Below are 12,313 nucleotides of genomic sequence, written 5' to 3' on the forward strand. Positions count from 1 at the left end.
ACATTCTTGGTTGTACGGTCCATTCCATAACAAGAAGACTTCATGATGAATAAGTTACATTAGGTGGACCCTCAATGAACATGCATGGTCTGTGTTCCTAGAGCCTGCACGAACCATGCAAACCCCAAAATTTTAGGAGATGCTCTTTTAAACCTTATGACCTCGTGGACACGACCCTTTGTCTGTCCCCAGCTTTCTCTGCAAGTCCTCGCCTTCTTCTGCTTGTTTGTGTCCAATAGTGTTCTTTAGTGTCCATTTGCGTTGGTTTACAATATTAACAAATGGACACGATCAAACATTAACAAGCTTGTTTCTTTATGAACGAACGCAGACACGAATTTCCGTTCAGTAGAGTGTTAGTGAACCGTCCGTTTGTCCAACCGAAGCTTAACTGACCAACGCAAACAAGGTCTCATACGGTTCGGTTCGTTTACAACCCTAAATATACTAGATGTGCACAAATTGTGTCCTAACCCTATACCGGTTCGAGTTGGAACCGAACTAGGTCATGGTTAACGAAGTCAACCCAGGATTTTAGAAGAAACCAGTTCGGGTTTATACCCTGTTTCGAGAGGTTTTAAACTCAAACTGATGAAACCAATTAGGGTCGGGTCAGGACCAACTCGTATAGGAACTAGTTTATGAAATGGCATAAAAAATTGAAACGTTTGAAACAAATACATGTAAACAACATAAAATTCTAATTTGAAACAAAAACATAAGATCGTTAAAAAAACATTTATCTTATATAATTACAATACAAAATGCATTTATTTATGTTTATTCTTGGTCTACAGCGCAGTCGTTGCACAAGGTCAAAACCGGTTCCATCATGATCGATTCCAAAACGGGTCGGGTTATCAGGCCAGAGATCCGGGTTTTTTTTCCACCTCTAGCATATACTATCGTCTAATGTTCATTTATATGAAAATTTACAGGTCACGTACTGTGTTCAAGCCTGTTTTATAACTTCACATCCTTGACTGCCCGAGTTTTTCTCCATCCTTCCGACTCTGTAATTCATTTGTAATATTAGTTTCCTTACCATTAAATGCAGCTTAATATCAAATAAAAGCATCGACAATCATAAACTTACCTGGGTAGTTAACATTATCACCAAACAACTTTTTTAACATAGACGAAGTCTCTGAACCAAATAAATTACGACGGCAAAGATAGTAGCCACCTGTGGTAACCTCAAATTGGGACAGCTCTCCTCCAATCACTTCTTCGTTTTGTGTCGTGTTATTTTCACAGTTCTCTACTTCGTCATCCACATAATTGAGGATGGCACTACACTCTCTAGCTATCACTCCTAAATCCACAATAATATTAACATGGATTTTGTCACCAGCATCTAATATGTTTCCAATTGGCCAATAGCTTAACCACATAACATCTTCATCAGCTTTGGGTTTGCAATACACCACAGGGTTGTATACCCAAATAAGACCCTTGGTTATGTTGCTGATTTTGGCCAACAAAAGCCACATATCTTTATCCCTGAATCTTGAAGTTCTGTATAAGCAACTTACAAGTAATCCTTGGATCCTATAATTCTCATTATGAGAAGGCACACAAAAGGATAAGACTGAAAATGGTGACGTATACGTATATGCCATCATGTTTTGATCCTTTATACCTTTCAGATAGGTGCTCGTCATACCAAATTCATACAACATCTACGCCACATAAAATTCTGTTAGTTATGTATTAAACAATTTGAGGGCAGGATTATATGTGTTTTTATATAATGCAATTCAGAGAAATTAAGATAGATAAACCTGGATTTGCCGATCTCTTCCTTTAGTAATATCATCACCGACAAGGTCCACCTCATGATCTTCATACTCTTTGATCCATTTCATGTGTTGGAACAGATCTGTTTCATCAGTTTTTTCTACAGGCACTAATCTAAAAAGGCTTTGAACTTCAGACAATTGGGAACAGCCTTCATAAGAAAACTGTAGCAATCTGAAATGACCTGATTGGAATGTTACTTTCTCTAATGAACAATACCCATCTACATACAACTCCTCTAGTGTACTTGGAATACATAGGAGATACTTCAGAAGTGAACAAGAATACAAGTTGAGTATCCTAATCACTTTAACGTCAATGTTGTTAGGCAAGTACTCAAATGGATTAAATGCCAATACTAGGTTAATGGATGATTGGGCATGGAATGACACCCACACATCATTATTACACTCAATTTTGCATTCATTGAGATACATTAACTTTAATGAGCAGGGTAAGGAAAACAAAGATTGTTCTAAGTTTCCTCGGTCAATCCATAAACATTTTACCCTTGCTTTTACATTCTTCTTGTTTGATGAGCAAGTTTCTCAAGGTCTCCTACGGATTTACAAAGATGGGTCAGACGACTACATGAACAGAGGATCAATGTCTCAAGGTTAGGGAGCCGGCACATGTTGTAGATACCGACAAATTTCACACAACCTTCAAGATTCAGTATCTTGAGTGAGTTAAGAACCTATTCCAACAATAACAAGTTTATGTTATGACGTTACATTCAAATGAAGGTTTCCTAAAACAGAGAAGCTGAAAGTCCAAGTGATAACCAGAAGATTAAATTCCTTATACCGTTGGCACTTCAAATGTTTCCATGTGTCCGTAACTCATATCTATAGACACCAGGCTGCTCTTTAATAACCCAGGGCGCAACGTTCCCAAAGGACATCCATGCCAACACAGCCATCTTAACTCTGGAAAGTTCTTGTAGGATCCAGTTAGTGTCACATACTTGAGCTGGAGCAACTTTAGTTTGTCTATCTTTGCAAGCGAACTTGTTTTAACGGCTAGTGGCTGCGAATTTAGAATGAGGAAAGCTAGTTAGCACGCCTCATATCTAGAGTTAAATACATTAAAATTTAAGGTAAAGTCTTACCTCTGATCTCCTGCCTTCCCCGAACTTTTGCATGTCGAGTGCTAGACATTCAATTGTATCTGAACCCTAATGAAGAAAGACATGAAATTAGAAAAGGTAAGTCGCATTAGGAGTTTGTGAAATGGGAAATAAGCTTAAACAGACACATAACAAGCATCTTACATCTCCTTTTCTAAGCATACAATAAGATTCATCACCGTGCCACACTCTACTGCGTTTTGATGGGTCTTTAGACTCTTCACAAACTATCTTTCTTCCCATGTCTTGAAGGAGTTGATGCATGACCAGTTCGTTTGCATCTGGTGAAACGGTAAGAAGGCATCTAGTAATAAGGGTCTTGATCCCATATTTTACATGCATGTCGTCCCGCCATATTGTTACCATGTCTTTACTTTCACCAACAAAGAAACAAGCAATGTCCAGAAACAACTCCTTGTGATTCTCAAATTGTAAAGAGTCAAAGCTCTTTCTTAGGACATCTTGGATTTTACAATCAAGAACTCCTTTCGATGAATCAAGTGAATTCGCTCTATCTCTCCAAATTTCTATCATGTTATTACTTTTATGTGGGTCTTCATCACTAACAAATAGAGAAGAACCTAATACTTTAAGAGCTAGTGGATTTCCTCCACAATATGTTGCTAGTTGTTGTGAAAGCTCCGCAAAACCTTCCATAGGAACTTTGTATCCAAAAGCATGCCAACTAAAAAGCTCTAATGATTCACAAACATCCAATTTTTTGAGTTTGTGTACTACACACCTTGAAGATTTAGCCACAAACCATGCGTCTATATCTAGAAGCCTAGATGTTATTATGATTTTGCTTTCCGCATGGAACGCCTTTGTTCCAAGCAAAGTGCTTAATTCTTCTTCATCATCAATGTCATCAAGAACAATAAGCATCTTTTTTATTTGTAAGACCTCCTCAAGCTTTGATGTACCCTCAAGACCATTAGATATCTTTATTTTCTTATTCCCAGAAACATCTCTAAGAAGTTGTTTTTGTAGCCTACGCAAACCATGTTTGTAATTTTCTCCAATCTTTTCAACAAAACTACTGCCTTCAAAATCTCGCTTGTTTGAGTTATAAATACATTGGGCGAGTGTTGTCTTGCCTATGCCTCCCATGCCACAAATTGCTATAGCGTTGTATTGCTCACTTTTCAGCCACAAATTGATATCTTCAACTCGAGCCTCCATTCCAGTTAAATGGGCCGGAGTGCATACTAGTTTTAAATCTAATTTACAGATGACCATCTCAACCACTTTTTCAATAAAATCTGTTTCATACCTGGAACGAAACAAAAAAATAGCACATTCAGACAATGAGATTTTAACTTTCTAATGCCTTAGCTGAAATGGAATTTTATACGATGGATATTTGTTTTCTAAAATACAAAAGACATGATAAAGTTTTTACTTGTTGACTTCAATAAACGGAAATTGTCTCTGGCCAAACTCAAATATCTGCCAGTGTTAACACATTTTTTTTGTTCATGTTCCACTTTTCAATAATATTGTTTCACATTATACAAACATGAATATCAGAATATATGCATGTTGTATGTATGCCATAACCATACATAACACATAAATGGAATCCCAAACACCCCTTAGAGAATGACTCAATGACCATAAATGGGTAACCATAAAGCTATTCTCATAATTAAGTGAAAGCTGCAATATTTGTTATTTAACTAAACAATGGGAACCAACCCATTGAACAAGCACATAATCACATATGACTTGAATTATGTACACGAATATGGAGAGAAGCCATGTATATATACCTTGAAAGAACCTCGCAAGTCAAATTACCAACGTTTGTTAGTGAATCCTTCCACCGCGTCACAATATCCACGTCCCATTTAGACTCATCTATGGCAAAGCTTCCTCTTTGGTTCCTAACATCTGATGGATCAACGTGATAAAAAACAGGTAAAACGAAATGACCGTATTTCCTCCTTTGCTCCATGATCAACCAAAGCTCATCAAGGCACCATCTGGAATTCGCATAGTTCTCGGACAATACAACTATAGAAGCTCTCGACTTAATGATTGCGGTCTCAATTTCTGGTTTGAGTACTTCACCTCTGGGGATTGAATCATCGTCTCTGAAAGTGCGAAGTCCTGCTCGGCATAATGCTTTATACAAATAATCGGTAAAATTTCGACGAGTATCTTTACCTCTAAAGCTTAAAAAAACGTCATGTGTAATAATAGTAGTATCAGTATGATTAAGAAGTGAACTGGATGATGAAGTAGACGCCATTGATATTTAGCAGATAAGAAATGTAGAAAGGATATCAGAAGTAGATAAGGAGAGGGCGCATAGAGACATGAAAAGTCATGGTCTTCGGGGAATCATCCTTTTCAAATATTTATATATATTACATATTTTGGGTAGATATTTTTTAAACAGCGAATAACCAACCCTTTTTGGTGTTATGACCAGGTTTACTTCTTGACCACTGTAAGACCGTATCTTCTGATGTGTAGAAATTGAATGGAATCCGTAAATCATTGTCCCTTATCAGGTTCGAATCCGTGATTAAAATCTCTTATTTATCACTTCACCCAGATGTCCAAATAAGAATCAAACATGTGCCTCCACTAAAAAAGAGCAAACCTTTTACCATTAGGCCAACTTCTTAATTTATAACAACGGAAGATAATAATCATAAAACGATAATCACAAAATGATCGTAGAATGGAAAGTATAGAATTGCTAGATAAAAGTTTGTTTTTCCCATAATTGAATGTGGTTCATTGGTAGAGCACTCACTTTATTAATGAGAGATAGGGAGTTCAAACGTCACTATCACCAATTTACGTGGAAGATATGAGGGATGACCCTGGCTTTTCAGGTTCGAGTCCTGATCTCACCCGGTTTTACCGGCTCCTCGCTGTCGTGTCGTTTGGCGGGCGTGGGGGTTGGGTTAAATCTGGGGAATCCCTCAATAGATGGACCACTAGGGGCTCCGCCCGTCCGGACTTGTAGCCAGCTCGGGCTACCTTTAGCCAATTGGGTCGTTCCAAAAAAGAAGTTTGTTTTTCCCTCATTTGGCTTGAGCATTTTAATAGATAATTGATATTTCTTTTGATATGGAAATTATGTGTGTGTGTATATATATATATATATATGGGGCAGGTTAAAGAAAGAACTAAAAAAGTGAGGAACTGGGAACTCTTCATTTTACATGTAAAAATATAATATAAAGCTCAATTTCACATGTAAAAAATTTGTTTCAGCATAAACTTTTTTGTTTATATATACATGCAGAAGACATTCCAGTAAAAAAAGTAATTTTGTAAAAAAAATTACGTTTTTAACTGGAAATTAAAAAAGAATTATTTTTTTAAACGGGTTCAACATGTGTTTATATGTAAAAACAAAACTCTAAAAATATTATGTAAAAATGTGTTTTTACATGAAAAATGAATTTTTGTAACATTTTTTTACATGTAAAATGAAGAGTTAGTCAGTTTCTCACTTTTTTTGAATTCCTTCTTGAACATGTCCCTATATATATGGTCACAACATATATAGGTTTAAAACAGAACTCCAAAAAAATAGAGAACTGGGAAACCCCTTACCAAGTCCTTAGATCTAATTTATTGATGGCTAAGATCTAATTTTAACTTAAACATAGATTACAACTAAAAAATCCACATATGGGCAACATAGAGAATTGCAAAAATTTGGAATTCCCTAATGGCATCTCATCTATGGTCAATCTCATCCCACATCTCCTAAGGGGATCCGAGGTGGAGCTAGATGCCCAACCATCACGCGTGATGGCTTGGCAAACACCGTCGATGGCCCTCTCATCACACGTGGTCATCACGCGATGATGTTCGAGAATTGTGGCCGTTGGGGGTTACCGTTTGAAGGGAGGGGGTTTTAAATAAAAAAAAAGTTTACTTGTATAAATTACTAAAATATATCTTCAAAAAATAACTCAAATCCAACTCAAATCTTTTACTACACACAACATTTTAACATCACACCAATGGGGGGTTCTAAGAAACGTGGCTCGGGTTCAAAGAAAACCCAAACCAGACCAAAGGTTCGACAAAATCTAGGCGAACCGACGAGATTTCGGTTACAGGATGAACCCGACACAACCCAACCATTCCAACAACAACCTTCTTAACAACAACCTTATTATCCACAACCATTTCAACCGTCCCAAAACCAACATCAACCTTATTATCAACCGTCCCAAAACCAATCTTTTCAGTCGTATCAAAACCAACCTTTTATTCCACCTTTTTCTACCCAAAATTATCCAAATAATGCTTTTCAAATGCTTCAGTCTCAACCGTCTCAACAGTCTCAAATGTCCGTTGATCCCCTAGACGATAACGATGTTATACATCAATTTGCAAGTGCTTTTCGTCATAAAGTGGGCAATGTAGATGCAGATGAACCCGCGGAGGAGGATGAAGATGAAACCGCGAAGAGGCGTTGGTTGCCCGCTGAGGAGGTCGCCTTGACCAAGGCTTATTTACACTGCTCCGAATAAAAAAAACGCACAAGCCAACAAAAAAGAGAAATGTTATGGAAACGTATTAATGAACATTTCTTGAAACTTCCCGGCTCAACCGTACGAAACAAGGATCAAATGATTGCTAAGTGGGGAGATTTGAATCGAAAAATGTCAAAATTTAATGCTTGTTTCGTCTAATTGGTAGCTATTTTAGTTTTTTTTATAATCTATTCCTTTATTTTACATTTTGATATATATATATATATATAGAGAGAAAGGTTAAAATAAAAGTAATGTTTTCCTAAAAAGTGTAGGAAGCATTTTCCACCATTAGATAATAAGGGTAGGATTGTAATCTTAGTTTATTTTCTTGTTATGGTATGTACAATATAATTAATAAAAATTATTAGACATTCAAAATTTGTTCCTTAATAATCTGGATTTAGTTCACAATTAATAAAAAATAACAACCAATTGATATTATCATGCACGATCGTCATCGTATTTATTCATTATCAAGATCTCATTATTAAACTCCAGTATTTTTCTATTTCTTATTCACCATCTAATTTATTCATATCAATTAATCATCTTACTAATCAATACAATATTCAACATGGAGAACTTCATGGATGAACATCAATTAGGTAAAACTCAAGTATTCTTCTTTTTCTCGTTGACCGTTTATGTGTTTCGCGTGATGGTGTGTTATGTTCTTCTGAATTTTTTTCTAAACATATAACAATTAGGTTACGATGTTATCTAACGCGTAATTATTGTGTGTTTATTAGATCTGATCGTGACATGGTGTGTTTATTAAATCTGATCGTGACATGGTGTGTTTATTAAATCTGATCGTAAGATATAAAAATTAGGTTACAATGTTAAATCTGATCTTCATTATTGTGTGTTTATTAGATCTGATCGTAATGCGTTTAGTCTGGTGTGTTTAATATTTGTTTACGGTTTGTTTATTGATGATGTTGTTTTTTCTTTTTGTTTATTCGTTGTATTCTCATCACCTGAAAAACTCTAGTTCAGAAGTTTCTAATCTTTTAATTATAGTGTGTGCATTCAATTGAGTGTTCTTCTTCTCCATTTTTCTTCAACCGCAACTTCAATTAAACACACCCGCTAAAAATCTAAAGTTAACGGACTATAAACCCACCGCCGATTACACAAAGACACACCAGAGCAGGATGACCAAAGGTATTGAATGACGAAAACAAAATTCTAACCTTCGACTGCTTTCTTAATCACGCCGGTGGAGAGAGAGAGAGAATCAGTTTGACGGTGGTTGTAAATTGTAGACTATAATCGTCTATGGGTTTGAATAATATAAGAAGATTTTATTGTTGAGTGCTTTTTGGAAGGTCGATCAACTGATTGCATAGGAGCTTCCCCGATTAATAAGTTGACAATCTGCATGATATAAATACCTAATATACCTAAAATACCCTTTAACACATCAATTTCATGAGGTAAAATTAGACACTCCTTATTTTATTCCATCTTCCCATCTTGACCATTGATTAACAAGATCTGACCACCCAGGTTGCTTCTTACACTTTTTAGACACACTCCTATTTTTACAATAACCCCTCCCTATATATATATATATATTCTAAACTTTTTGTAGTCCCGAACTTCACAAAGCGGAGCGAGCGAGGCGACTATCATAAAGGAAGCTTTTCGCGATTATGTCAAGGTATTCCGATGTAGACCTTTTCCCCACTTGAAAGCGTGGGATATTGCGAGAGTCACCCGAAGTGGGAACCGATTCCCATGATCGATATGGACGGACCGACGGCTCCAAGGAAGAAAGGATCTTCTTCAAAAAGATCAAAAACTTCCGAGTCCGGGAACTACACAACGTCTACCAACGGCTTGTCATGCAACATGCCGAACATGAACTTGAACGAGGAAACCGGAGACGATGCCGACGAAAACGCGCCCACACCCACACGGCCGCATCGCAAGATAAGTGGGGAATCGTCAATATAGTCGGAAAGGAAGTGGTGGCTGAAGACTTCGCCGAATACAATTCGGCTAAGTTGGCGGAAATGGCCGAGACGAAGGAGCGAAAGAAAGAGGCTCATATTTTAAAAATGAAACATGAGGAGACGTATATCAACCATTTGAATGAAAACCAAAAAAACTCCGATTTAACATTCCTCCTACAACCGCACGAACATCTTGACGAACCCTTTAAATCGATCATACTTCAACGCAAACGCGAGATATGCGACAAATGGGGTTGGGAAGGGCCGTAGGTTTTTTTTTGTCGGTTTTTTTAATTTAGTTGTCTTTGTAACGTTTATTTAATCTTGTTTTATTTTTTATATAATGTAATCTTGTTTTATTTTTATTTATTTTAGTATTTATTATATAAAATTAAAAAAAAACTCATCACACCATCACCACCACCCCCACTAAAATTCCATCACAAGTGATGGAAAGTGGTGAGGCGAGGTGGCACACCACCATTAGGTGTGGTAGGTGATAGATTTGGAACCACCCCTCCCCCCTAAACCCTTCGCTCTTTTCCTTCGTCACCGTTTTAGTAGCCGGCGGAGGAGCTGTACACAAAAACGAATCGAGAAGATCTGAAGGCGGTGCTGGTAGCGTCGTGGTTGCTGGACTCATAAGAATTCTTTGTCAGTTAAGGTCATCCATCTGGCTGAGTAATAATCTTGTCTTCTTCTTCTTCTTAGTATTATTTATTTTCTAATTTTTTCAATTATCTAGGGTAACTTGAATATGAAATTGAAGAAATAGAAATGGATGATTTGATTTAGCGTGAATCATGAAAACAAATCCAGAATAAATTGTTTTTGATGCTCAGGTTAACTTGAATTTGAAATTGATGTAGCAAAATTACCTACTTTGATTGATTTACTGCTCGTCATGAATTAAATTCTTGATTGAAATCGAGTTGAATTAATCATCTTTTACAGGTATTATCAGGTGCAAAGTGATTCAAGGTATGTGCGTCATTTGTATATTGTGTTTTAGGAATAAGCAATTCATGCTTTGATTTCAAACGTCGCCTAGAATGTCGGGTTTGTACTCCATTAAGCCCGCTTCAACCTCCCTGCAATCCATATTTTTATATTTATATAACTAATGTGTTATATATGTTTAAAAACAATATACTTCTATAACAAGTAATCTTAGTTTAAAAAAAAGGTTTAGGTCTTTAGGAGGCTTTGTGCATTTAGTTTTTGACACGTTTGGGAAATAATAATAGGATGAGGCTAAATATATACTTGGCATAGAATGCGGCAATGGCAGCAAGATAAACACCATGTATCCATCGAGGAGACGTGCCGTGAAACGCTACATTCCAAAGCTGAACATGTTTAACCATGAACTTGTATTGATTTTCCATGTCGTTTAATGGCCAACCCGTGTATTCCTTCCAAGCATCCTTAACAAATACCTACAAAAACCGAACAAATATATAAGCGTGTTTGTTATTATTAGCAATATGTTACTTTAATCAGTATTCACATTCAAATTTGAATAACTCAGACCTATCGCAATTGACGGTCAAATTTATTCATATATTGGTCAACTACATAAGGCGATATACCCCTTCCGCATTATACATTATAAGATCGCCTCAGGCGACATCATGTGAAGCGTATATTCTAAAAGCAAGCTTATTTATCAAGGTTAAATAAACATGTATAAGTGTTTATATAAATATATGTTAACTTACTATTATTAGAATTATACATTTATCAACAAAACGGATATGTGCCTATGCAGGGGAAGAAGAAAACCATACCTTATATTCATCACCAAATTCCATCTTAAACGCATCCCGAATCGCCTCAGCCGACGCACGGTGGCCACCACCAGTATCACTCATCAAAATAAGCACATTCTTGGTTCTATCAGCACCAATCTGCACCATTTCCATGGTATCATCTTCATCATGAATCTCATACCTCACTCTTTTCTCACCAAAACCATACACTCCCACTCTCTCAAAAACTGCCTTTATCGAACTCTTCGGTGGCACCACCATGATCACCATCTTCTACGCCACCACCTATATATATGTAATATACAACTAAACTAACTATATGTATATAAGTATTTTGTATATGTATATTGAATCTTTATTCAATAATTCTGAAAACCCACATCAGATTTTGGATTTTAAGCAATACCCAGAAAGGAAAACTTAAAAAGATTAAAAGTTTATAACTTTTGGCAAATGGGTTTCTTCAAAGAAACATTAATATTTGTTATCTTTATTGAATAATTTTGAAAACCCACATCAGATTTTGGATTTTAAGCAATACCCAGAAAGGAAAACTTGAAAAGATTAAATGTTGATATGATTTGACAAATGGGTTTCTTCAAAGAAACATTATTATCAAGAAAGACAACAACAAAGAAACTGGGCCGGTTTTTCTGTTAATATATAGAGGAGAGAGAAAGAGTTTTATGCTGGAATGATACCTTTTGTCATTGGTGGGAGATTTAAAGATTTGTTGTTGAAAAATTGACAGCCGTACGATTAGGGTTTTGAGGTCGGAATGTTCCACTGTCTAGATTCGGATATTTTTTTAACGGCCAACTAAGTAACGCCGGGTATTCTGTACGCGGCCTCCATTAGCTAAAGGGTAGCCCGAGCTGGCCACTAGTCCAGACGGACGGAACCCCTAGCGGTCCACCTGTTGAGGGATTCACCAGATAAAAGCCGACCCCACGCCCGCCAAACGGCACGACAGCGAGGAGCCGGTAAAACCGGGTGAGATCAGGACTCGAACCCTAGCAAGCCAGAGTCATCTCTCATACTCCCATATAAATTGGTGGTAGTGAAGTTTGAACTCCTTACCTCTCACTGATAAAGTGAGTGCTCTACCATTGAGCCACATCCAATTTATTCCAT

The 12,313-nt window shown here is 36.7% G+C and overlaps 2 pseudogenes across 1 annotated transcript; both read right to left on the reverse strand.

Annotated features, from left to right (window-relative positions):
* Positions 1-952: 952 nt before the first annotated feature.
* Positions 953-5,183, reverse strand: LOC143582187 (disease resistance protein RUN1-like; annotated as a pseudogene).
* A 5,260-nt stretch (positions 5,184-10,443) lies between these two features.
* On the reverse strand, positions 10,444-11,676 carry LOC143582188 (monogalactosyldiacylglycerol synthase 2, chloroplastic pseudogene; annotated as a pseudogene). Its single transcript, XR_013143940.1, has 3 exons — positions 11,198-11,676; positions 10,674-10,846; positions 10,444-10,498 (listed from the first exon to the last, which is right to left on the reverse strand). The product of XR_013143940.1 is annotated as a monogalactosyldiacylglycerol synthase 2, chloroplastic pseudogene (transcript).
* Between the last annotated feature and the right edge of the window lie 637 nt (positions 11,677-12,313).

Source organism: Bidens hawaiensis, unplaced genomic scaffold, assembly GCF_021521415.1.
Source record: "Bidens hawaiensis isolate Kalapana, Puna unplaced genomic scaffold, B.hawaiensis_p1.1 tig00031483_1, whole genome shotgun sequence".
Lineage (NCBI taxonomy): Eukaryota > Viridiplantae > Streptophyta > Magnoliopsida > Asterales > Asteraceae > Bidens > Bidens hawaiensis.